We start from the raw sequence: 26,618 nt of genomic DNA, 5'->3' as shown, positions 1-26,618 counted from the left end.
GTGATTACCTATGCTGGAAACAGTAAACCAAAGCTCAAAGATACATGTCCCTCTCAAAAACATAACAAATTTTCTCAGCTCCCTTTTGCATTTATGGGTGAATATGTGACACAAATCTGGCCAATGGAAAGCTAGAGTTCATTAATAGATGAGAATACTGGGAAAACTCCATTAAAGGGGAGCTGACTCAGCTAGCACGTTCCTTTCACCCCTTACTGATTCTCTTCTTCCGTCACAAATGCAAATGAGATGGCTGGAGAATGGCAGCCTTCTTGTGGTCATGAGATAAGCATGCACTACGGATGATGGAGCAGAAAGACCATAGAAGCCTGGGTCTCTCATGACAGCATGGAGCTACCCTTCCAGTCCTGAACTGACTATATCCAGACTTCACACTATGTGAGAAAAACAAAACCTTTCATTGGAATAAGTAATTATATTTTCAATATCTGATATTTGTAGCTTAATGTAAGCCTTAAGTGATATAGGACAGTTATTATTAAATAACAAACTGTCTAGTCAGTCACAGAAGAAGGAAAGTTCTTTGGCATTTTCATAATCAATATTATTGCAGGTACACAGTAAGACTGTTTGGCACTAGGCACTTGGTATTTGTCTACCTATTCCAAATCCACACAGAGGAGTTAATGCCTTGTTTGGCTAACACCTAAATTTTACTTCCTGGTTGCAATTTCATCCTTGCAGTTCCTAAATTTGAATATTTTGTTAAGATTTATTAATTTATTTGAAAGAGAGAGACCGTGCATGAGTGGGGGGAGGGACAGAGGGAGAGAATCCTCAGCACACTCCCCACTGAGTGCAGAGCCTGATGCAGGGCTCCATCCCATGACCCATGAGATCAGGACTGAAGCTAAACCCAAGAGTTAGACGCTCAACCAACTGAGTCACCCAGGCACTCCATCTTTTTTTTTTTTTTTAAGATTTCATTTTTAAGTAATTTCTACACCCAACAAGGGTCTCAAACTCATGACTTCATGAAATTTGGATGTTTCACTAACTGAGCCAGCAAGACACCCACCTAAGTCTGAATCTTGACAATAGAGTGAGATAAAATATGTTAAAAAAAAAAAAAAAAGCTTAGCACAATGCATGGCACATAGCATTTAATGCTCTGAATGCATTCAGAAAACTAGAGATTTAACTAAATCTGTACAGTAAAGGGACTTTATATGACAATCCCAATGGAAATGTGTTCCTGAAATACTAATTTATTATGTATTACTAAGAACTATGGGGTTTCCTTGATTGTATAAACTACAGTACAAATAATAAACAGATAAATAAAAAATGTTGGCTATTATAAAATAGATACTAATAAAAGAAAATGAAATTCAGAAAGTTATATACTTATGTGGCGAACTGCATGGTCCCAAAGTGACAAAAGGAGCCACATGGGGAGAAAGTGTTGGCAGTAATCTGGTGATAGATGATCACAGGCTCAGGTTAGACTCTGCCAAAGCATGGTCCTCAGCAAGAGTATGCAACTGTCCATGGTAACTGTCCACCCTAATGCATAGTTCTTTTCTCAAGAGTTAAAATGGCACATATTTCCAATAAAGGCCGTATTTATCCATACTGAAGATAAACCGAGAAGGTGGACACAGGCTCATGGAGTCCTTGGAGCACTGGGGAATCCTAAGACAGCTGGTTGGTTAACACAGGCTCCCTCCCTGTCCCTTTTACTCTGTGTAGCTTACTGCAGTGTTTGAATCTGTCAAACTGAACAGATCTGGCTCCAGATGTTTTGTTTATGGTCCTTTTTTTTTTGTTCTTGGAGGCAGATGAAGAAACCCTCTGATATCTTCTGGATGAAGAGCTACTTATAAAATACAACACTTCGGAGCTGGGCTGGTGGTTGGCATTGCTAGATCTGGAGAATAACAGTGTCAGCCTCTTAGACTCAGCTGGGTCCTCTGACTGTGTTTCTTGAAGACAGGCTCAGGCCCTTAAGTTACACATTTCTTTGGTCAGTAATTGCGGATCAGAATGATTTACCAAAACACAAAATAAATGGCAGAAAGAGAAGACTACAGAGGAATTAATAATCCTTTTTATGAGACACACTCAGTTCAAGAGAGTGAAAGTAAAGGGCTCATTAGCATGGAAAGTTTGCATTACAAGCACCATCTCTCACTGCTAAAGAGTGTGCAGAATAGTTTCCACTCTCACACATTTTGAATGAAAGTACATGAGAGCACTCAGAACACTGGAGAAAATATGTAATGGTAAACTACAAAGAACTTTTTAATTTTAATTATTTAAAATAAATAAATTTTATTTATTTATTTTACAGAGGGGGTGGAGCATGAGTGGGGGGATGGGCAGAGGGAGAGGGAGAGAATCTGAAGCAGACTCCACACTGAGCACAGAGCCCAACACAGGGCTCTATCTCAAAACCCTGAGATCGTTACCTGAGCCGAAATCAAGAGTTGGACCCTCATCCGACTGAGTCACCCAGGTGCCCCTAGAAGGGACTTTTTGTACACACACATACACATACATCTTTTGCTAGAGAAATAAGTTCAGAGAGAAATAACATAATTAGTACAGCACAGATTCCACTAAACGGAATATATGTTGGCTCTAAAAAAAATTATTCATTCCTCTCCCTTCCTTACAGATAAACACGATATTCTCCCTTTCAAAAATATTTCTTGAAGTTTTGCCTTGTGTCAGGCCCAGTGTTAGAAATTAGAAATAAGGGGAGCCTGGGTGGCTCAGTTGGTTAAGCGACTGCCTTCGGCTCAGGTCATGATCCTGGAGTCCCAGGATCAAGTCCTACATGGCGCTCCCTGCTCAGCAGGGAGTCTGCTTCTCCCTCTGACCCTCCCCCCCTCATGCTCTCTATCTCATTCTTTCTCAAATTAATAAATAAAATCTTTAAAAAAAAAGAAATTAGAAATAAAAGATGAATAAACAAATGCTACCTTAAAAGGGAATGGCATAGTACAGTGTTTAAGACTCTGGAGCCAGATTGCTTAGTTGTGAATATCAGCTCTGCCATTTATGAGATCTACAGTATGGGCAATTACACAACCTCTCTGTGACTCAGTTTTCTCCTCCAAAAAACAGGCATAACAATAATACGTACACCTCACAGTATTGTTATGAAGAGTAGCTGAGGAGAGTGACATCATCAACATAGCAAAATAAAGTTTTCTACCATCTTCCCCCCAAAGAATACTAATTTCAACAATCATCCATGGATGAGATGGCCTTTGTGGGAGTCTGGGAGTCCATCAGAGAAGTTCCAGCACACTGTTAGAACAAAAATAACCCAAGATTGGACACACTGATGAGGATAAGAGGAACAGTTTTACTTTCCCTTTGTCTCCCCTTCTCCCAGGCAGCACAGCTCAGTACTAAGAGAACTTCTTGGCCCATGATTCCTCCCACAGGGAAAACCAAGAGCATATAAATGAGTGCCCAGCCTCCCTAGCTGTGTCAGACATTGCCAAAGAGGTCCTTTTGTCTCTCACCCCACTCAGAACACAGAGTTGTGAGCTACATGACTGGGGGACATTGAGTGGCTAGAAGGACAGCAACCAGGACTCAGAATGAAACATATCAAGTAGATGCAGATCCTACTAACCATATCAGTGACTCCTTAGGAGGCCGTGCCTGTGGATCCCCCCGCCAGCTGGCCTACAACCATCCCAGATATTCTGCATGCCTCATTCACAACCTCCTATCCTATTTCAGTGTGCACCACCTTGCCACCTTACCAATGGTGGTAAGAGTGAGCCTTTGCAGATGGATAGTGAGTACGTGCAGAAAGCCAGCCTGACTGCAGGACTGAGAGAAACCACACAGACCTGAGAATATGGCATCCCCCTAAGGAAAGCAAGCAAAGGGAGGATGCCAACACTCAGCCTGGCTTTGCAGGCATACAATCTTAAACTTAAAGTAATTGGTAAGAATTACCCCCTCAAAGGAAACAAGAAATGTGAAGCAGGTATATCCATAGAAAAGATCTGAGAAGGTCTCAGAATCCTTACCAGAGCTGAAGAAAGGTATTTCTCTCCCAAAGCCAGTCAGTAAAGACTGGAGAAGGTAACTGCTTCTTCTAATGCAAAGACAGCAATCTAAAACTTCAAGGAAAATAAAAAATCAAGGAAACGAAAGGCACCACCAAAGAAACACAATAATTCTCTAGTACCGTCCCTAAAAAAATGTAGTTCTCTGACTGGCCTAAGGAGGAATTCAAAATATCTATTTTAAGGAAGCTCAATGAGCTACAAGAAAACACAAAAAGAAAATTTGGTGAAATCAGGAAAACAAAACATGGACAAAATTAGAAATTTAACAGAGAGAAATCATAAAAAAAAAAGAAAAGAACCAAATAGAAATTCTTGAACTGAAGAATACAATGAATGGAGTGAAAAATGCAACAGAAAGCAATGACAGCAGACTGGATTGTACAGAAGAAAGAATCTGTGAAATAGGAGATGGATCATTTGAAATTATGAAGTCAGAAGAAAAACAGAATGAAAAAGAAGAAAGAAAGCCTATGTGACTTATAGATTACTCTGGAGAGAAACAATCTACACATTATTGGAGTCCCAGGAGAAGAGAGGTATGAAGGGAGCAGAAAGCATATAAAGAAATAATAACTTAGAACTTCCCAACTCTGAGAAAAGATTTGGATATACAAATTCATCCAAATAGCTTATATATACCCCCATAATTTTAACTCAAAACAATCTAATAAAACTATCTAAAATCAAGGACAAAGACAGAGAGAGTTTCAAAAGCAGTAAGAGAAAAAAAAACAAAACTTCCTTACATGGAAAGGAACCCTCATAAGGTATTAGCAGATTTCTCAGCAGAAACCTTGCAGGCCAGGAGAAAATTGAATGATATTTGAAAAGTGCTGAAAGAAAAAAAGTACCAAACAAGAATACCATAATCAGTAAAGGTGTCCTTCTGAATGAAGGAGAAAAAAAACTTCCAAATAACAACAAAAAACTGAGGGAGAATACCTCCACTAGACCTGCCTTATAGGAAATGCTGAAAGGATTCCTTCAAGCTAAAATGAAAGGACACTAAATAGTAAATGTAAACATGAAAATATAAAACACATTGGTAAATGTACACATATAGTCAAATTCAGAATACTCTAATACTGTAAAATGGTGGTGTGTTAATCACTTAACTATCATGTAAAGGTTAAAGGAGAAAGGTATTAAAAATAACTATAGCTACTAATAATCTGTTAATGGATACATAATATAAAAAGAGGAAATTACAACATTTGAAAAAAACATAAAACATAAGAGTGGGAGTAAAAAGGTAGAATTTTTGTATGCAATTGATGTTGTCAGCTTAAAATAGCCTGTTATATCTATAAGATTATTTACGTAATTCTCATTGGAACCACAAAGCAAAAACCTATGATTGATTCACAAAAGACATAGAGAAGGGACTCAAAGGATACCACTATGAAAAAGCATCCGTTCACAAAGGAATAAAAGAACAAAGGAACAACAAAACAACCAGAAAACAATTAGTAAGATGGCATAGATAAGTCCTTACTTATCAATAATTACTTCAAATGTAAATGGACTAAATTCTGTGATCAGAAGGCATAGAGCGGCAGAATGGGGAGGAAAAAATAGGACCCAACTACATAGTGTTTACAAGAGATTCACTTCAGCTTTGAGGACACACAGAGGCTCAAAGTGAAGGGATGGAAAAAGATAGTCCATGGAAATGGAAATCAGAACAAAGCAGGGGTAGGGACACTTATATCAGACAAAAGAGACTTTAAATTAAAAAAAATTATGGGGCGCCTGGGTGGCTCAGTTGGTTGGGCGACTGCCTTCGGCTCGGGTCATGATCCTGGAGTCCCGGGATCGAGTCCCACGTCGGGATCCCTGCTCAGTGGGGAGCCTGCTTCTCCCTCTGACCCTCCTCCCTCTCATGCTCTCTGTCTCTCATTCTCTCTCTCGCAAATAAATAAAATATTAAAAAAAAAAAAAAATTAAAAAAAATTGTAAAAAGAGACAAAGAAGATGATTATATAATGATAAAGGAGTCAATTCAGATATAATAATTAAGTATACATGCACCCAACATCAGAGTGCCAAAATATATTAAGCAAATACTGAGAGATCTAAAGGGAAACAAGACAATATAATAATAACAAGAGATATCAGTACCCCATGTTCAACAATGGATAGATCACCCAGACAGAAAATCAACAAGGAAACACTGGATTTGAAATATCAAACAATATTTAGAATTGAACTAAATGGACTTAACAGATACATACAGAATATTCCATTACAACAGCAGAGACACATTCTTCTCAAGCATGCCCAAAACACTCTCCAGGATAAATCCTATGTTAGGTTACAGAACAAATCACAGCAAATTTAAGAAGATTGAAATCATACCAGGCTTTTTTTCTGACCACAATGATATGTAACTAGAAATCAATAACAGGAAAAACACTAAAAAATTCACATATATGTGGAAATTAAACAATACACTGCAGAACAACCAATAAGTCAGAGAAGAAATCAAAGAGAAATCAAAAAAATCTTGAAACTGAGGCATCTGTGTGGCTCAGTCAGTTGAGCATCCAACTTGATTTCAGCTCAGGTCATGATCTTGGGGTCCTAGGATTGAGCCCCGCATTGGGCTCAGGGCTCAGCAGGAAGTTGGCTTGAAGATTTCTCTCCCTATCCCTCTGGCCCTCCCTTGGCTTGCACACACTCTGTCTCTCTGCTCTCTCTCTAAAATAAATAAATCTTTAAAAAAAAAGTCTTGAGACAAATGAAAATGAAAATATGAGATACAGTAAAAGCATTTCTAAGAGGGAAGTTTATAGTGATAAAGGCCTACATTAAGAAAAAAAGAAGGAGCGCAAATAAACAACCAAACTTTACATCTCAAAGTAGAAAAAGAAGAACAAGCGAAGCCCAAAGGTAGCAGAATGTCCATACTCAAAGTCTACTGAAAATCATCTACAGATTCAATGTGATCCCTATCAAAATTCCAATGGCATCCATAGCTAATATCATCTTAAATGGGGAAAAATTGAGAGCTTTTCCCCTAAGCTCAGGAACAAGACAAGGATGTTCACTCTCACCACTTTTATTTAACATAGTACTGGAAACTCTAGCCACAGCAATCATAAAACAAAAAGAAATAAAAGGCTTCCAAGTCAGTAAGGGAAAAGTAAAACTTTCACTATTTGCAGATGACATGGCACTACATATAGAAAACCTAAAAGACTCTACCAAAAAACTGCTAGAACTAATAAACAAATTCAGTAAAGTCACAGGATACAAAATCAATGTACAGAAATCTGTAGCATTTCCATACACCAATAATGAAGTAGCAGAAAGAGAAATTAAGGAACCAATCTCATCTATAATTGCACCCAAAACAATAAGATACCTAGGAATAAACCTAACCAAAGAAGTGAAAGACCTGTGCTTTGAAAAGTATAAAACACTGATGAAAGAATTTCGAGATGACACAAAGAAATGGAAAAACATTTCATGTTCATGGGTTAGAAGAACAAATATTGTTAAAATGTTTATACTGCCCAAAGCCATCTCCACATTTAAAGCAATCCCTATCAAGCTACCAATAGCATTTTACACAGAGCTAGAACAAACAATCCTACTATTTGTATGGAACCACAAAAGACCCTGAATAGCCAAAGCAATCTTGAAAAGCAAAGCTGGAGGCATCACAATTGTGGACTTCAAGTTATATTACAAAGCTGTAGTAATCAGAACAGTATGGTACTGGCACAAAAATAGACACACAGATCAATGTAACAGAATAGAAAACCCATAAATGAACCCACAACTCTATGGTCAACTAATCTTCAACAAAGCAGAAAAGAATATCTAATGGGAAAAAGACAGTCTCTTCAACAAATGGCATTGGGAAAACTGGACAGCAACATGCAAAAGAATGAAACTGGACCACTTTCTTACACCATACACAAAAATAAATTCAGAATGGATTAAACACTTACATGTGAGACCTGAAACCATCAAAGTCCTAGAAGAGAACACAGGCAGTAACTTCTTTCCAGACGTGTCTTTTGAGGCAAGAGAAACAAAAGCAAAAATAAACTATTAGAACTTCATCAAAATAAAAAGCTTCCTCACAGTGAAGGAAACAATCAACAAAACTAAAAGGTAACCCATGGAACGGGAGAAAATATTTGCAAATGACATATCTGATAAAGTGCTGCTATCCAAAATATATAAAGAACTTATAGAACCCAACACACACAAAATGAATATTTCAATTAAAAACGGGCAGAAGACATGAATAGACATTTCTCCAAAGAAAACATCCACATGGCCAACAGACACATGAAAAGATGCTTAACAACACTTATCATCAGGGAAATGCAAATAAAAACCACAATGAGATATCACCTCATACTTGTCAGAATGGCTAACATCAACAACACAAGAAATAACATGTGTTGGCAAGGATGGGGAAAAAGGGGAACCCCCTTGCATTATTGGTTAGAATGCAAACTGGTGCAGTCACTCTGGAAAACAGTATGGAGGTTCCTCACAAAGTTAAAAATAGAACTACTCTACAATCCAGCACTCACACTACTAGGTATTACTCAAAGAATACAGAAATACTAACCCAAAGGGATACATGCACCCTGATGTTTATAGGAGCATTATCTACAATAGTCAAACTATGGAAATAGCCCAAGTGTCCATAAACTAATGAGTGGATAAAGAAGATGTGGTATATATACACAAGGAATATTAGTCATAAAAGGGAATGAAATCTTGCCATTTGCAAAAACATGGATGGAGGTAGAGAGTGTAATGCTAAGCAAAATTCATCAGAGAAAGACAAATACCATATGATTTCACTCATATGTGGTATTTAAGAAACAAAACAAATGAGCAAAGAAAAAAAGGAGAGAGAGATAGAGAGGCAAACCAAGAAACAGACTCTTAACTATAGAGAACAATCTGATGGTTACCAGAAGGGAGGTAGGGGAAAGAATGGGTTAAATAAGTGATGGGGATTAAGGAGTGCACTTGTTGTGATGAGTACAGGGTGCTGTATGGAAGTGTTGAATCACTATATTGTACACCTGAAACTAATATTACACTGTATGTTCACTAACAGGAATTCAAATAAAAACTTTAAAAAATTCCAGTGGCATTTTTCACAGAATAGAAAAAAGAAGCTTACAATTTGTAGGGAACCACAAAAGACCCCAAAAAGCTAAAGCAATCTTGAGAAAGAACAAAGCTTGAAGCATAATGCTTCCTCATTTCAAACCATATTACAAAGCTATAATAATAAAAATTGTATGATACTGGCATAAAAACAGACACACAGACTAATAGAACAGAATCGAGAGTCCAGAAATAAACCTTCCAGCATACAGTCAACTAATATTTGACAGGGGAGCCTGGAATATTGAATGGAGAAAGAACAGTATTTTTATTTTTATTTTTTTTAAAGCTTTTATTTATTTATTTGACAGAGAGAGACAGCGAGAGAGGGAACACAAGCAGGGGGAGTGGGAGAGGGAGAAGCAGGCTTCCCGCGGAGCAGGAAGCCCAATGAGGGGCTCGATCCCAGGATCCTGGAATCATTACCTGAGCTGAAGGCAGACGCCTAACGACTGAGCCACCCAGGCGCCCCAAGAACAGTATTTTTAATAAGTGGTGTTGAGAAAACTATTTCAAATGCAAAATAGTTTATCTGGACTTCACTGTTACACCACTCACAAAAATTAACCTGAAATGGATTAAAGCTTGAATATAAGACCTGAAAACTCTAAAAATCCTGGAAGAAAACATAGTGAAAAAGCTCCTTGACATGGGTCTTGACAATGATTTTTTGGTTATGTCACCAAATGCAGAAGCAACAAAAACAAAAATAAACAAATGGGACTACATCAAATAAAAATCTTCTGCAAAGCAAAAGAAACAATCCACAAAATGCAAAGGCAATCTATAGAACAGGAGAAAATATTTGCAAACCGATAGGGGATTAATATTCAAAATACATATGGAACTCATACAATTCAATAACAAAAAATACTTATAATCTGATTAAAAATGACCAAAGAACACAAAGAGACATTTTTTCCAAAGAAGACATACAGATGGCCAACAGATACATGAACAGGTGCTCCACATCACCCATCATCAGGGAAATGCAAATCAAAACCACAATGAGCTATGGTCTCACACCTGTTAGAATGGCTGGTATCAAAAAGATAAGAGAGAACAAGTGCTGAGGAGGATATGAAGAAAGGGAACTCTTGTACACTGTTGGTGGGAATTGGTGTAGCCACTATGAAAAATTATGGTGGTTGCTCAAAAACCTAATAAATAAATAAATAAATAAAAAGAATTATAACTACCATCTGATCCCACAATTCCACTTCTGGATATTTAATCAAAGTAAAAAAAAGCAATAACTCAAAAAGGTATCTGTGGGGGCGGAGCAAGATGGCAGAGGAGTAGGAGACCTGGATTTCATCTGGTCCCAGGAATTCAGCTGGATAGGGATCAAACCATTCTGAACACCTACGAACTCAACAGGAGATTGAAGAAAAGAGTAGCAGCAACTCTCTGAACAGAAAAGCGACCACTTACTGGAAGGTAGGACATGCGGAGAGGTGAATCCAAGGCGATATTCGGGAGGATAGACGGCAGGGGAGGGGGTCTCCGTCGGCCGCTTCTGGCAAGTGATAGAGCCCCGGAGCACAAAATCGGAACTTTTAGAAGTCGGCTCCGCTGAGGGACGTCGCTCCAGTGGCTAAGTGGGGGGTGGAACCCTCGCGGGAGGGTGTGGTCTCAGGACCCTCGGGGTCAGAGAAAGACCGGGGGTGCCTGAGTGCGGCAGAGCTCCCAGGTACCGAATCAGGGAAGCCGGCTGCAAAGACAGAGCCGAGGCGCGGGATCTAGGCTCGGGGTTGCCATAAGCTGTGATCCGCAGCACAGTCGGGCCACTGCTCCTCCAGCAGGGACCCAACAAGCGGCAGATCCGGGGAGACTCCACTTCCTCCCCCAGGAGGAGCGGTGTGAGAGCACACTGCAGGGATCTGCTGGGTTTGGAGACTCCAGACGGGGTCGGGTGCCAGAGATAGAAACGCTCCATCGCAGGCCAGGTGAGTGCGGAGTGCAGCCGGAGACCAGGGAGATGAGAGTGACTGACTGCTTTTCTCTGGGGGCGCACTGAGGAGCGGGGCCCCGAGTTCTCGGCTCCTCCGGGGCGGAGACTGGAAGGCCGCCATTTTCACTCTCGTCCTCCAAAGCTGTACGGAAAGCTTGCAGGGAACAAAAGCTCCGGAGAGCAAACCCGAGCAGATTACTTAGCCCGGACCGGCAAGGGTGGGGCAATTCCGCCTCCGGCAAAGACATTTGGGAACCATGGCAACAGGCCCCTCCCCCAGAAGATCAGCGAGAACAGCCAGCCAAGACCAAGTTTACCGATCAATGAGAACGGCAGAACTCCAGCACTAGGGGAATACAGCACAAAGAATTCATGGCTTTTTCCCCATGATTCTTTAGTCTTTCAAAGTTAATTTTTTTTAACTGTCTTTTTTTTTTTGAATTTTTCTTTTTCCCTTTTTCAACCAACATCTTATCAATCCCTTTTTTAAAAAACATTTTTATTTTTCATTTTTAGAGTCATATTCTATCCCTTCATAGTAGTTACCCGTATTTTTGGCATATATATATAAGTTGTTCTCTCTTTAAAATTTTGAGACACAGTTTCTTCTATCAGATCAAAATATACCTTAAATCTCTAGTGTATGGCTTTGTTCTAGTCTCCTGCCTGATCACAATCTCTCCCTTTTTTTTCTTTTTTTTTTTTAAATCCTCTTCTTTCTTTTTTTCAAACAACTTCTTATCAATTCCTGCTATAAAATTTTTGATAATTTTCATCTTTACAGTCATATGCCATCCCTTCATCGTATCAACCCTTATTTTTGTACATATATAAGTTTTTCTTTCTTTAAAATTTTGGGAGGTACTTTCTTCTAACAGACCAAAATACACCCAAAATCTAGTGTGTGGCACTGATCTATGCACCAGCCTGATTATATTTGATCATACTCTGTTTCTTTTCTTTTGTTCTGTTTTTGTTTTTATCTTTTTTTCTTTTTTTTTCTTTTTCTTTTTTCTTTCTTTCCCTTTCTTTTGCCCCGGCTTCAGGTCTTTTCTGATTTGTTTAGAGTACATTTTCTGGGGACATTGTTACCCTGTTAGCATTTTGTTCTCTCTTTCATCTATTCTCCTCTGGACAAAATGACAAGACAGAAAAAATCACCTCAACAAAAAGAACAAGAGGTAGTACCGACTGCCAGGGACCTACTCAATATGGACATTAGTATGATGTCAGACCTAGAGTTCAGATTCATGATTTTAAAGATATTAGCTGGGCTTGAAAAAAGCATGGGAGTTATTAGAGAAACCCTTTCTGGAGAAATAAAAGAACTAAAATCTAACCAAGTCGAAATCAAAAGGGCTATTAATGAGGTGCAATCAAAAATGGGGGCACTAACTGCTAGGATAAATGAGGCAGAAGAAAGAATCAGTGAGATAGAAGACCAAATGATGGAAAATAAAGAAGCTGAGAAAAAGAGAGATAAACAACTACTGGATCACGAGGACAGAATTCGAGAGATAAGCGATACCATAAGGCTAAACAACATTAGAATAATTGGGATCCCAGAAGAAGAAGAAAGAGAGAGGGGGGCAGAAGGTATATTGGAGCAAATTATAGCAGAGACCTTCCCTAATTTGGGGAAGGAAACAGGCATCAAAATCCAGGACGCACAGAGAACCCCTCTCAAAATCAATACAAATAGGTCAACACCCCAACGTCTAATAGTAAAACTTACGAGTCTCAGAGACAAAGAGAAAATCCCGAAAGCAGCTCGGGAGAAGAGATATGTAACCTACAATGGTAGAAACATTAGATTGGCAACAGACCTATCCACAGAGACCTGGCAGGCCAGAAAGGACTGGCATGATATATTCAGAGCACTAAACGAGAAAAATATCCAGCCAAGAATACTATATCCAGCTAGGCTGTCATTGAAAATAGAAGGAGAGATAAAAAGCTTCCAGGACAAACAAAAACTAAAGGAATTTGCAAACACAAAACCAGCCCTACAAGAAATCTTGAAAGGGGTCCTCTAAGCAAAGAGAGAGCCTAAAAGCAACATAGACCAGAAAGGAACACAGACAATATACAGTAACAGTCACCTTACAGGCAATACAATGGCACTAAATTCATATCTTTCAGTAGTTACCCTGAATGTAAATGGGCTAAATGCCCCAATCAAAAGACACAGGCTATCAGATTGGATAAAAAAAGAAGACCCATCGATATGCTGTCTGCAAGAGACTCATTTTAGACCCAAAGACACCACCAGATTGAAAGTGAAGGGGTGGAAAACCATTTACCATGCTAATGGGCACCAAAAGAAAGCTGGGGTGGCAATCCTTATATCAGACAAATTAGATTTTAAACCAAAGCCTATAATAAGAGATGAGGAAGGACTCTATATCCTCCTTAAAGGGTCTATCCAACAAGAAGATCTAACCACTGTAAATACCTATGCCCCTAACATGGGAGCAGCCAATTATATAAGGCAATTAATAACAAAAGCAAAGAAACACATCAACAACAATACAATAATAGTGGGGGACTTTAACACCCCCCTCACTGAAATGGACAGATCATCTAAGCAAAAGATCAATAAGGAAATAAAGCCTTTAAATGACACACTGGACCAAATGGACTTCACAGACATATTCAGAACATTCCATCCCAAAGCAACGGAATACACATTCTTCTCTAGTGCCCATGGAACATTCTCCAGAATAGATCACATCCTAGGTCACAAATCAGGTCTCAACTGGTACCAAAAGATTGGGATCATTCCCTGCATATTTTCAGACCACAATGCTTTGAAACTAGAACTCAATCACAAGAGGAAAGTCGGAAAGAACTCAAATACATGGAGGCTAAAGAGCATCCTACTAAAGAATGAATGGGTCAACCAGGAAATTAAAGAAGAATTAAAAAAATTCATGGAAACCAATGAAAATGAAAACACAACTGTTCAAAATCTTTGGGATACAGCAAAGGCAGTCCTAAGAGGAAAGTACGTAGCAATACAAGCCGTTCTCAAGAAACAAGAAAGGTGTCAAATACACAACCTAATAACCCTACACCTAAAGGAGCTGGAGAGAGAACAGCAAATAAAGCCTAAACCGAGCAGGAGAAGAGAAATAATAAAGATCAGAGCAGAAATCAATGAAATAGAAACCAAAAGAACAGTAGAACAGATCAACGAAACTAGGAGCTGGTTCTTTGAAACAATTAACAAGATTGATAAACCCCTGGCCAGACTTATCAAAAAGAAAAGAGAAATGACCCAAATCAACAAAATCATGAATGAAAGAGGAGAGATCACAACCAACACCAAAGAAATACAAACAATTATAAGAACATATTATGAGCAACTCTATGCCAGCAAATTAGATAATCTGGAAGAAATGGATGCATTCCTAGAGATGTATCAACTACCAAAACTGAACCAGGAAGAAATAGAAAACCTGAACAGACCCATAACCGCCAAGGAAATTGAAGCAGTCATCAAAAATCTCCCAACAAACAAAAGCCCAGGGCCAGATGGCTTCCCAAGGGAATTCTACCAAACATTTCAAGAAGAATTAATACCTATTCTTCTGAAACTGTTCCAAAAAATAGAAATGGAAGGAAAACTTCCAAACTCATTTTATGAGGCCACCATTACCTTGATCCCCAAACCAGACAAAGACCCCATCCAAAAGGAGAATTACAGACCAATATCCTTGATGAACATGGATGCAAAAATTCTCACCAAAATACTAGCCAATAGGATCCAACAGTACATTAAAAGGATTATTCACCATGACCAAGTGGGATTTATCCCTGGGCTGCAAGGTTGGTTCAACATCCGCAAATCAATCAACGTGATACAATACATTAACAAAAGAAAGAACAAGAAACATATGATCCTCTCAATAGATGCAGAAAAAGCATCTGACAAAGTACAGCATCCTTTCTTGATCAAAACTCTTCAGAGTATAGGCATAGAGGGTACATACCTCAATATCATAAAAGCCATCTATGAAAAACCTAGAGCGAATATCATTCTCAATGGGGAAAAACTGAGAGCTTTTCCCCTAAGGTCAGGAACGCGGCAGGGATGTCCACTATCACCACTGCTATTCAACATAGTATTAGAAGTCCTAACCCCAGCAATCAGACAACAAAAAGAAATAAAAGGCATCCAAATTGGCAAAGAAGTCAAACTCTCACTGTTGCAGATGATATGATACTTTATGTGGAAAACCCAAAAGACTCCAACCCAAAACTGCTAGAACTCATACAGGAATTCAGTAAAGTGGCAGGATATAAAATCAATGCACAGAAATCAGTGGCATTCCTCTACACCAACAACAAGTCAGAAGAAAGAGAAATTAAGGAGTTGATCCCATTTACAACTGCACCCAAAACCGTAAGATACCTAGGAATAAATCTAACCAAAGAGGCAAAGAATCTGTACTCAGAAAATTATAAAATACTCGTGAAAGAAATGGAGGAAGACACAAAGAAATGGAAAAACGTTCCATGCTCACGGATTGGAAGAACAAATATTGTGATGATGTCAATGCTACCTAGAGCAATCTACACATTCAATGCAATCCCCATTAAAATACCATCAACTTTTTTCAAAGAAATGGAACAATTAATCCTAAAATTTGTATGGAACCAGAAAAGACCCCGAATAGCCAGAGGAATGTTGAAAAAGAAAAGCAAAGCTGGTGGTATCACAATTCCAGACTTCAAGCTCTATTACAAAGCTGTCATCATCCATCCAAATGGCCAACAGACACATGAAAAAGTGTTCAATATCGCTCGGCATCAGGGAAATCCAAATCAAAACCTCAATGAGATACCACCTCACACCAGTCAGAATGGCTAAAATTAACAAGTCAGGAAATGACAGATGTTGGCGGGGATGCGGAGAAAGGGGAACCCTCCTACACTGTTGGTGGGAATGCAAGCTGGTGCAGCCACTCTGGAAAACAGTATGGAGGTTCCTCAAAAAGTTGAAAATAGAGCTACCATATGATCCAGCAATTGCACTACTGGGTATTTACCCCAAAGATACAAAAGTAGGGACCTGAAAGGGTACGTGCACCCCGATGTTTATAGCAGCAATGTCCACAATAGCCAAACTGTGGAAAGAGCCAAGATGTCCATCAACAGATGAATGGATAAAGAAGATGTGGTATATATACACAATGGAATATTATGCAGCCATCAAAAGGAATGAGATCTTGCCATTTGCAACGACATGGATGGAACTGGAGGGTATTATGCTGAGCGAAATAAGTCAAACAGAGAAAGACATGTATCATATGACCTCACTGATATGAGGAATTCTTAATCTCAGGAAACAAACTGAGGGTTGCTGGAGTGGTGGGGGGTGGGAGGGATGGGGTGGTTGGGTGATAGACACTGGGGAGGGTATGTGCTCTGATAAGCGCTGTGAATTGTGCAAGACTGTTGAATCTCAGATCTGTACCTCTGAAACAAATAATGCAATATATATTAAGAAAGAATAAAAGAAGAAGAAGAATGTAGCAGGAGGGGAAGAATGAAGGGGGGGAAATCGGAGGGGGAGAAGAACCATGAGAGATGATGGACTCTGAAAAACAAACTGAGGGTTCTAGAGGGGAGGGCGGTGGGAGGATGGGTTGGCCTGGTGATGGGTATTGAGGAGGGCACGTTCTGCATGGAGCACTGGGTGTTATGCACAAACAATGAATCATGGAACACTATATCTAAAACTAATGATGTAATGTATGGGGATTAACATAACAATAAAAAAATTAAAAAAACAAAAACAAAAACAAAAAACAAAGCTGTCATCATCAAGACAGTATGGTACTGGCACAAAAACAGACACATAGATCAATGGAACAGAATAGAGAGCCCAGAAATGGACCCTCAACTCTATGGTCAACTAATCTTTGACAAAGCAGGAAAGAATGTCCAATGGAAAAAAGTCAGTCTCTTCAACAAATGGTGTTGGGAAAATTGGACAGCCACATGCAGAAGAATGAAACTGGACCATTTCCTTACACCACACACAAAAATAGACTCAAAATGGTTGAAAGACCTAAATGTGAGACAGGAGTCCATTAAATCCTAGAGGAGACCACAGACAGCAACCTCTTTGACCTCAGCCGCAGCAACTTCTTCCTAGAAACATTGCCAAAGGCAAGTGAAGCAAGGGCAGAAATGAACTATTGGGACTTCATCAAGATAAAAACTTTTGCACAGCAAAAGAAACAGTCAACAAAACCAAAAGACAACCGACAGAATGGGAGAAGATATTTGCAAATGACATATTAGATAAAGGGCTAATATCCAAAATCTATAAAGAACTTATCAAACTCAACACCCAAAGAACAAAGAATCCAATCAAGAAATGGGCAGAAGACATGAACAGACATTTTTCCAAACAAGACATCCAAATGGCCAACAGACACATGAAAAAATGCTCAACATCGCTCGGCATCAGGGAAATCCAAATCAAAACCTCAATGAGATACCACCTCACACCATTCAGAATGGCTAAAATTAACAAGTCAGGAAACGACAGATGTGGTGGGGATGCGGAGAAAGGGGAACCCTCCTACACTGTTGGTGGGAATGCAAACTGGTGCAACCACTCTGGAAAACAGTATGGAGGTTCCTCAAAAAGTTGAAAATAGAGCTACCATACGACCCAGCAATTGCACTACTGGGTATTTACCCTAAAGATACAAATGTAGGGATCCAAAGGGGTACGTGTACCCCGATGTTTATAGCAGCAATGTCCACAATAGCCAAACTGTGGAAAGAGCCAAGATGTCCATCGACAGATGAATGGATAAAGAAGGTGTGGTATATATATACAATGGAATATTATGCAGCCATCTAAAGGAATGAGATCTTGCCATTTGCAATGACGTGGATGGAACTGGAGGGTGTTATGCTGAGCGAAATAAGTCAATCAGAGAAAGACATGTATCATATGACCTCACTGATATGAGGAATTCTTAATCTCAGGAAACAAACTCAGGGTTGCAGGAGTGGGGGGAGGGTGGGAGGGATGGGGTGGCTGGGTGATAGACATTGGGGAGGGTATGTGCTATGGTGAGCGCTGTGAATTGTGCAAGACTGTTGAATCACAGATCTGTACCTCTGAAACAAATAATGCAATATATGTTAAGAAAAAAAAAAGAAGAAGATAGCAGGAGGGGAAGAATGAAGGGGGGGAAATTGGAGGGGAACACAAACCATGAGAGACGATAGACTCTGAAAAACAAACTGAGGGTTCTAGAGGGGGGGGGGTGGGAGGATGGGTTAGCCTGGTGATGGGTATTAAAGAGGGCACGTTCTGCATGGAGCACTGGGTGTTATGCACAAAGAATGAATCATGGAACACTGCATCAAAAACTAATGATGTAATGTATGGTAATTAACATAACAATAAAAATTTATAAAGTAAACTTATCTTAATGAGCACTGAGTTATATAGGGAATTGTTGAATCACTATATTGTACACTTGAAATTAACATAATACTGTATGTTAAACTGGAATTGAAAAAAAATAGAGAGGGTCTTAGTATTGCCCAGTCCATGAACATCCAAATAAATTTTTTGTTAACTTTGTTATTAAAAAAAAAAGTTATCTGTATCTCCACATTCATTGCAGCATTATTTGCAATAGCCAAGACATGGAGACAACCTAAGAGTCTGACAAAGGAAAAATGGCTAAAGAAGATGTGATACATATTTACAATGGAATGTTATTCCGCCTTGAGAAAGAAGGAAACCCCGCTATTTGAAACAACATGGATGGATCTTGAAGGTATTATGCTAAGTCAGAGAAAGACAAGTACTGAATGATCTCATTTATACATGGAGTCTAAAAAAGGTGAACTCATAGAAAGAAAGAGGGTGGTTGACAAGAGCTGAGGGGTGGAGGAAATGGACAAATGTTGGTCAAAGGGTACAAACTTCCCGTTAGAAAATCAGTAAGTTCTGGGGATTTAACGTACTACAATGTGACTATAGTTAACAATACTGTATTGTACACATGAAAATTGCTAAGAGAGTAAATCTTGAATGTGCTCACCACACACGCACACAAACACACACACAAAGGTAATTACTTGAGGTGAAGGAAATGTTAATTAACCCTGCGGTGGTCTTGTTTTACAATATATGTGTATCAAATCATGTTGAACACCTTCAACTTAAAGAATGTTATATCTTGATTACATTTCAATAAAGCTGGGAAAAAACAAAGATTAACTGAGTTAGTATTTGTTAAGCACTCAAGAGTTAAAACGTTGTTTTTAAATAAGTAAAATAAAGACACATGGTTCAGGGGCAAAAACAGACATGAAACCAGGCAATTTGAGCAATGTGAAAAATGCTGTGATCGAGATGTGTTCTAGAAGCCAAAGAGGGAAGAGACCAGCCCTGATGGGAAGGTCAGGAAACACTTTTCAGAGAAGAGGGGGAGGAGAGTCCTGTAACTGCATCTTGCAAGATAAGCAGAAGTCCTCCTGAGACCAGGGAGGAAGCAGAGACTCTGTAATATCCAGACATCTGAGTTTCCCTTCTAAGTTTGTCTCATATCCCCACCTTCTCCTAGGTCCTCCCAGACCTGGGGAAGAGACAGACCCCAACGCAAGAAGTGCCCCTAGGCTGGGCTGAAAAAGAAGAGCTCAGGGTTTCACTTTTAAAACCTCGTCCCTGATTGGTCAGTCCTGGGATGATTGGTCAGCTGGCTCCTAACTGCCCTCATGTTTCATGCATGAACAACGTGAGGGGGCCAGTTTCAACCAGAGCTGTCCTGCTCCGCTGAGCCCCATGGAGCCTATGGAGCAGCTGTTTTCCCTAAGTCGGGAGGGCTCCACACTGCAGGGATGAAGAGCAGAGCAGTGTCTGGAGCGGTGCAGGAAGGGCAGCCCTCGCTGAATTCCAGCCTTCTCTGGCTGTCCCTGAAGAGCTTCCTTCATGCCCAGCCTGAAAGAACCAAGTCTGATGTGTATGGGACAGGAGGGATCAGAAACCTCTTCTTTCACTATAATCCTCCTACCTGTGTGTCCCTGTGAAGAGAATTTTCTAGACCGAGCGAAAACGGCAGGATCTCACTTCCTCTTCTGCAGCCTCACAGGTAAGAAGACTCCTGTCTTTCTCCTTTGCAGCAGAATTCTTGTAACATGAACTGTGGCAAACCTCCATTCCATTCCCTACTTGGCGCACGACTCTTCCGCCTACCGTGTTTCCCATTTCTGCCAAGTGGCTTCTTTTGTAACAATATTACACCAATTAACTGATGTCCCACAGCAGCAGAGATAGGGGGACAGATGGGTAAGTAAAAACAAAACAGAGAAGCTTATCATTGCTTGGCCTTGTCTCGAAGAGACTGGTTCTCAGAGCTCAGAGGTTGGCACCCATCAGAAAGAAGTAATACCAGATTAACGTGTTCACCTAGAATTTAGTAATTAGATAGCTACAAGTTAGTAACTGCTGACTGTAGCTAAGGAACGTTTGGCCCTGGGTGCTGCAGACTTACAGGATTCCCGTACCCCCACAAGTGGAGGGGTTCTCTTATAGCCAACCTTATTTACTGAGTTCCCCATGTATGTGTGCAGCATGAATTCGATAAATACAGCATCAGTAGCTTGGTTCTGTGTAGCCCTGGGATATCCTTTTCTTTCTTTCTTTCTTTTTTTTTTTTTTTTAACTGAGGCAGAGTCCTGGAGAAAGAGGCACCTGAAGCACCTCTCTCCCCTAGCCTGTTCTGGAAATTGAAAAACAGCTCCATGCACAGCTGGTGCCCATTCTGTTCCATTGCCATTGGAATTTGTCTCATCAGTATGTCTTGTAGACCATACGCCCTAGTCTTATGGTTCTCAGCTGTGGCCCCCGGAACAGCAACATCAGCATCAGCTGGATGGGACTTGATAGAAATAGATTCATGGGTCCCACCCCACACCTACTGAATAAGAAACTCCAGGGTAGAGCCCAGAAACCTGTATTTTAATAAACCCACCGCTATTGATTCTGAGACGCATGCTCAAGTTTGAGAACCACTGTTCTAGTCTTGGCTGTCATTGACCAAATCATTTGTATTTCAGGCTTTGTGGGCCATATATTTTTGTCACAATGACTTAACTCTGCTGTTGTACTGTGAAAACAGCCATAAATATAATGTAAGATGAATGAGCTTGACTGTGTTTTAATGAAACTTTGTTTACAGAAATAAGCCAGAGGCCAGATCTGGTCCCCAGGAGGTAATCTGCCAACCCCTGAGAGTTTTAAATAGTGTTTCATCCATCAGAATTTCTATTTCAGCGTGTCTCTGATCCTGGGTTCTTTTGGAACCCTTATTCTTTGTGTGTGTTCTATAGAAATTTTATTTACCCACAGTAAAAAAGAAAAAGTATAACTATTAAGAAAAGTACAGAGTATAGCTTTTCCGAAGGCCTGGGAAGCATGTAATAGCCCCATTTTACAAGAAGGAAACTGAGGCACAGGACATGATTCGGGCCTGCCCTGCTGCACAGTCAACACTGTGTTCCTTGAGCACAAAATTTCCATTTCTATGAAACCTGATAGGAACAACGCCTACCATAGTTGTGTGACAGTAACCCAGGACCTGTAATTACATTCAACCACACTGCTCCTCCCAATCGAACTTCCCCTGGGAAACCAATTTCACTTTCTGTGATCTAGATATCTACACTCTGCTACCTCTTATCTGGGGGCACACAACCAAGAAACAATAAAAATGGACAAAGTAGTTAATCATTGGCTTATGTATTTCCCTGGATTTTATCAATCCATGATCCATCTGGAGATCCTGGTTACAGAGTTGCTGGTACTCTGTCCTCACCATTAGTAAAGCATGAATATTTTCAACAGGATAGGGACAGGTTTGATCTAACGAGGATGGCCGCTAGGTCTCATCTGAAGACTTTCGGCTAAGGTGGTCCTCTAAAATTGGGGGAGGGGCTTGAGGGGGGAAGCTTCAGGCCAAAAACATAATGATCAAGAAAATTAGAAACTAAGGTGCGTGGACGGCTACACTAAATGCATGCGTGGAATGCCGTGTCTTAACTGCTGATGATGGGGAACGTGTGATAAGAAGTGTGGCATGTTCTCCTTGCTTTCTGAATTAGCATAAGCTAGGCTATCTCAGAGTAAAAAACAGCCCCCAAATTTCAGTGGCTTTAATTAAAGGCTGCAAAGGATTTTGGGTGATGCAAATGCTTCTTGAAGGCAGCTTTCCTTGTGTGGCAGCTCCAGGGTCAGGTGGTTTTAATCTTGCAGCTCTGCCCCTAAAAACAAAGCCTCCTGCAGGATCGCATGCCCCGGCAAAGAGAGGTGTTTGGGATACCAACCCCCTCTGCTCACAGGTCACCCAGAACTAGGCACATGGCCCTGTCCAGTTGCAAGGGGAGGAGAACTGGATGTGATACCAGGACTACTGCAACTCATCATTTCAACCACATTATGTCGCGTATCTTTCCACAGCACCAAATGGAGGTTGGCTAATATGAAAGCCAACCATAGCTGAGAGGATTGAACAAGGAGTGTGTTTTTTAACTGAAGTATGGCACACAATGTTATATTAGTTTTAGGTGCACAACATATTTGACAATTGTATACATTACTCAGTGCTCACCAGGATAAGTGTAGCCACCATCTGTTACCATATAATGTTATTACAATATTATGGACAATATTCCCTATGCTGTACTTTTCATTTCCATGACTTACTTATTTTATATCCAGAAGTGTGTACCTCTTAATCCCCTTTATCTGTTTCACCCATTCCCCCAATAGTTTGTTCTCTGTATTTAAGAGTCTGGGTTTTTTTTTAATTTTTATTTTAATTCCAGTTAGTTATTATACTGTGTAATAATGGGTTTCAGGTATACAATATAGTAACTCAACAGTTCCGTACATCACCCGGTGCTCATCATGACAAGTGTACTCCTTAATCCCTATCACCTATTTTACCCATCCCCCCACCCACCTCCCCTCCAGTATCCATCAATTTGCTCTCTTAAATAATTAAGAGTCTGTTTCTTGCTTTGTCACTCTCTGTCTCTGGTTTTCTTTTCCCCTTTCCTTGTTTTGTTTCTTAAATTCCACATAATAATGAAATCATATGGTATTCGTCTTTCTCTGACTGATGTATTTCACTTAGCATTATACTTTCTACCTCCATCCATGTCATTGCAAATGGCAAAGATTTCATTCTTTTTTATGACTAATATTCCATTGTATATATATACCACGGTTTCTTTATCTGTTCATCAATAGATGGACACTTGAGCTGCTTCCAATCTTGGTTATTGTTAATAATACTGCTGTAAACATAGGGGTGCATGTATCCCTTTGAATTAGTGTTCTTGTATTCTTTGGGTAAATACATAGGAATGCAGTTGCTGGATCATTGGTAGCTTTATTTTTAACTTTTTGAGGAACCTCCATACTGTTTTCCAGAGTGGCTGCACCAGTTTGCATTCCCACCAACAATGCAAGAGGGTTCCCCTTTCTCCGCATGCTTGCCAACATCTGTTATTTCTTGTGTTGTCGATGTTAGCCATTCTGACAGGTGTGAGGTAATATCTCATTTGCATTTCTCTGATGATAAGGGATGTTGAGCACATTTTCATGTGTCTGTTGACCTTCTGGATGTCTTTTTTGGAGAAATGTCTGTTCTTGTCTTCTGCTCATTTATTTATTTATTTTTATTATGTTCAGCTAGCCACTGTATAGTACCTAATTTTAATTGAAATATTCATTTTTGGGGTGTTAAGTTCTATAAGTTCTTTATATATTTTGGATAGTAGCACTTTATCAGATATGTCATTTGCAAACATCTTCTCGCATTCCATAGGTTGCCTTTTAGTCTTATTGTTTCCTTCATTGTGCAGAAGCTTTTTATTTTTGTGGAAGTCCTAATAGTTAATTTTTGCTTTTGTTTCCCTTACCTCAAGAGACACATCTGGAAAGAAGTTACTGCCTATGTTCTCTTCTAGGATTTTGATGGTTTCAGGTCTCACATTTAGGTGTTTAATCCATTCTGAATTTATTTTTGTGTATGGTTTAAGAAAGTGGCCCAGTTTCATCGTTTTACATGTTGCTGTCCAGTTTTCCTAACACCATTTGTTGAAGAGACAGTCTTTTTCCCATTAGATATTCTTTCCTGCTTTGTCAAAGTTTAGTTGACCATAGAGTTGTAGGTTCATTTATGGGTTTTCTATTCTGTTCCACTGATCTATGTGTCTATTTTTGTGACAATACCAGACTGTTCTGATTACTACAGTTTTGTTACATAATTTGGAGTCCCGAATTGTGATGCCTCCAGCTTTGCTTTTCTTTCTGAAGATTGCTTTGGCTATTCAGGGTCTTTTGTGGTTCCATACAAATTGTAGGATTGTTCTAGCTCTGTGTAAAATGCTATTGGTAATTTGATAGGGATTGCATTAAAGTGTAGATTGCTTTGGGTAGTATAAACATTATAACAATATTTATTCTTCTAATCCATGAGCATGGACTGTCTTTCCATTTCTTTGTGTCGTCTTGAAAAATCTTCCATCTATGTTTTATAGTTTTCAGAGTACAAGTCTTTCACCTCTTTGGTTAGGTTTATTCCTGGGTATCTTATTGTTTTTGGTGCAATTGTAAATGGGATTGGTTCTTTAATTTCTCTTTCTGCTACTTCATTATTGGTGTATAGAAATGCAACAGATTTCTGTACATTGATTTTTGTATCCTGTGACTTTACTGAATCTGTGTATCAGTTCTAGCATTTTTTTTTGGTGGAGTCTTTTAGGTTTTCTATATAATGTCATGTCATCTGCAAATAGTGCAAGTTTTACTTCTCTTCCTTACTGATTTGGATGCCTTTTATCTCTTTTGTTGTCTGATTGCTGTGGCTAGGACTTCCAGTACTATGTTGAATAAAAGTGGTGAGAGTGGACATCCTTGTCTTTTTCCTGATCTTAGGAGAAAAGCTCTCAGTTTTTCCCCATTAAGGATGATGTTAGCTGTGGGTTTTTCATAGATGGCCTTTTTTTTTGTTTTTTAGATGGCCTTTATTATGTTGAGGTATGCTCCCTCAAAACCTATTTTGTTGAGGATTTTTATCAATGGGTGTCATACTTTGTCAAATGCTTTTTCTGCATCTATTGAAATGGTCATATGGTTCTTATCTTTTCTCTTATTGATGTGATTTATCACATTGATTGATTTGCAGAATATGGAAACTTTCTTGCCATCCAGGAGTAAATCTCACTTGATCATGGTGAATAATTTTTTTTAATGTATTCCTGAATTTGGTTTGCTAGTATTTTATGGAGATTTTTGCATCTATGTTCATCAGGGATATTGGCCTGTAATTCTCTCTCTCTTTTTTTTAATTTTATTTTGTTATGTTATGTTAGTCACCATACAGTACATCATTAGTTTTTGATATGGTGATCCACTATTCATTGTTTCCGTATAACACCCAGTGCTCCATGCAGTACATGCCCTCCTTAATACCCATCACCGGATTAACCCATCCCCCCACTCCCCTCCCCTCTAAAACCCTCAGTTTGTTTCTCAGAGTCTATAGTCTCTCATGATTCATCTCTCCCTCCGATTTCCCCCCCTTCATTTTTCTCTTCCTTCTCCTAATGTTCTCCATGCTATTCCTTATGTTCCACCAACAAGTGAAACCATATGGTAATTGACTTTCTCTGCTTGACTTATTTCACTTAGCATAATCTCCTCCAGTCCCATTCATGTTGATGTAAAAGTTGGGTATTCAGCCTTTCTGATGGCTGAGTAATATTCCATTGTATATATGGACCACATCTTCTTTATCCATTCATCTGTTGAAGGGCATCTCGGCTCTTTCCACAGTTTGGCTATTGTGGACATTGCTGCTATGAACATTGGGGTGCATATGGCCCTTCTTTTCTCTTACATCTGTGTCTTTGGGGTAAATACCTAGGAGTGCAATTGCTGGGTTATGGGGTAGCTCTATTTTTAATTTTTTGCGGAACCTTCACACTGTTTTCCAAAGTGGCTGTACCAACTTGCATTCCCACCAAAAGAAGGTTCCCCTTTCTCCACAATGTCTCCAACATTTGTTGTTACTTGCCCTGTCAATTTTTGCCAATCTAACTGATGTAAGGTGGTATCTCAATGTGGTTTTAATTTGAATTTCCCTGATGGCTAATGATGATGAACATTTTTTCATGTGTCTGTTAGCCATTTGTATGTCTTCTTCAGAGAAGTGTCTGTTCATGTCTTCTGCCCATTTTTTGACTTGATTATTTGTTTTTTGGGTGTTGAGTTTGAGAAGTTCTTTATAGATCTTGGATACCAGCCCTTTATCTGTAGTGTCATTTGCAAATATCTTCTCCCATTCTGTGGGTTGCCTCTTTGTTTGGTTGACTGTTTCCTTTGCTGTGCAGAAGCTTTT

The 26,618-nt window shown here is 39.5% G+C and overlaps 1 long non-coding RNA gene across 1 annotated transcript in view; it reads left to right on the top strand.

Annotated features, from left to right (window-relative positions):
- Positions 1-19,960: 19,960 nt before the first annotated feature.
- Positions 19,961-26,618, top strand: part of LOC116636688 — a 172,491-nt gene continuing 165,833 nt past the window's right edge. Inside the window, exon 1 of the long non-coding RNA XR_004300383.1 lies at positions 19,961-20,300. This is a non-coding gene — a long non-coding RNA (uncharacterized LOC116636688). The remainder of the gene's footprint in view (positions 20,301-26,618) is intronic.

The sequence above is a fragment of the Phoca vitulina genome, unplaced genomic scaffold, assembly GCF_004348235.1.
Source record: "Phoca vitulina isolate PV1807 unplaced genomic scaffold, GSC_HSeal_1.0 scaffold1, whole genome shotgun sequence".
Classification (NCBI taxonomy): domain Eukaryota; kingdom Metazoa; phylum Chordata; class Mammalia; order Carnivora; family Phocidae; genus Phoca; species Phoca vitulina.
This window is presented reverse-complemented; position numbering and strand designations above follow the sequence as displayed.